We start from the raw sequence: 1,847 nt of genomic DNA, 5'->3' as shown, positions 1-1,847 counted from the left end.
CCCAAATCTCTCATGGAAGGATCAACAGAGACCTCAACAAGGTTTCAACAATAATAATGGTGAAAGAAATAGGTTTAGCAATGGCAAGCCTTTTCCATCATCTTCTCAACAACAGACAGAGAATTCTAAGCAGAGCCCCTCTGACTTAGCAACCATGGTCTCTGATCTAATCAAAACCACTCAGAGTTTCATGACTGAAACAAGGTCCTCCATTAGAAACTTGGAGGCACGAGTGGGTCAGCTGAGTAAGAAAATTACTGAACTCCCTCCTAGTACTCTTCAAAGCAATACAGAAGAGAATCCAAAAGGAGAGTGCAAGGCCATCAACATGGCCGAATTTGGAGAGGAGGGAGAGGCAGTGAACGCCACTGAGGAAGACCTCAATGGACGTCCACTGGCCTCCAATGAGTTCCCTAATGAGGAACCATAGGAATCTGAGGCTCACACTGAGACCATAGAGATTCCAATGGATTTACTTCTGCCATTCATGAGCTCTGATGAGTATTCTTCCTCTGAAGAGGATGAGTATGTCACTGAAGAGCAAGTTGCTAAATACCTTGGAGCAATCATGAAGCTAAATGACAAGTTATTTAGTAATGAGACTTGGGAGGGTGAACCCCCTTTGCTCACCAAAGAACTGGATGACTTGTCTAGGCAGAGATTACCTCAAAAGAGACAAGATCCTGGGAAGTTTTCAATACTTTGTACCATAGGCACCATGACCTTCAAGAAGGCCTTGTGTGACCTAGGGTCAAGCATAAACCTCATGCCTCTCTCTGTAATGGAGAAGTTAGGAATCTTTGAGGTGCAAGCTACAAAAATCTCACTAGAGATGGCAGACAATTCAAGAAAACAAGCTTATGGACTTGTAGAGGATGTTCTGGTAAAAGTTGAAGACCATTACATCCCTACTGATTTCATAGTCCTAGAGACTGGGAAGTGCATGGATGAATCCATCATCCTTGGCAGACCCTTCCTAGCCACAGCAAAGGCTGTTATTGATGGAGACAGAGGAGAATTAATCCTTCAAGTGAATGAAGAATCCCTTGTGTTTAAGGCTCAAGGATATCCCTCTGTAACCATGGAGAGGAAGCATTAAGAGCTTCTCTCAGAACAGAGCCAAACAGAGCCCCCACAGTCAAACTCTAAGTTTGGTGTTCGGAGGCCACAACCAACTTCTAAGTTTGGTGTTGAACCCCCATATTCAAACTCTAAGTTTGGTGTTGGGAGGTTCCAACATTGCTCTGAGCATATGTGAGGCTCCATGAGAGCCCACTGTCAAGCTACTGACACTAAAGAAGCGCTTGTTAGGAGGCAACCCAATGTTATATTTTATCTATTTTCCTTTGTTATTTTTATGTTTTCTGTAGGTTGATGATCATGAGAAGTCACAAAATCAATTGAAAAAGCAAAAACAAAATGAAAAACAGAAAGAAAAATAGCACACCCTAGAGGAAGAACCTGCTGGCGTTTAAACGCCAGTAAGGGCAGCAAATGGGCGTTTAACGCCTAGTCTGGCACCATTCTGGGCGTTTAACGCCAGAAAGGGGCACCAGACTGGCGTTAAACGCTAGGAAAGGGCAAGAAGTTGGCGTTAAACGCTAGAAATGGGCACCAGCCCGGCGTTTAACGCCAGAATTGGCATAAAGAGCAATTTTGCTCGCCACTTGGTGCACGGATGACTTTTCCTTGACACCTCAGGATCTGTGGACCCCACGGGATCCCCACCTACCCCACCACTCTCTCTCTTCTTCACCCATTCACCAATCACCTCAACACCTCTTCCCCAAAAACCCTTCACCTATCAAATCCATTCTTTCTCTTCACCACTCACATCCATCCTTCAT

Source organism: Arachis duranensis, chromosome 1, assembly GCF_000817695.3.
Source record: "Arachis duranensis cultivar V14167 chromosome 1, aradu.V14167.gnm2.J7QH, whole genome shotgun sequence".
Classification (NCBI taxonomy): domain Eukaryota; kingdom Viridiplantae; phylum Streptophyta; class Magnoliopsida; order Fabales; family Fabaceae; genus Arachis; species Arachis duranensis.
This window is presented reverse-complemented; position numbering follows the sequence as displayed.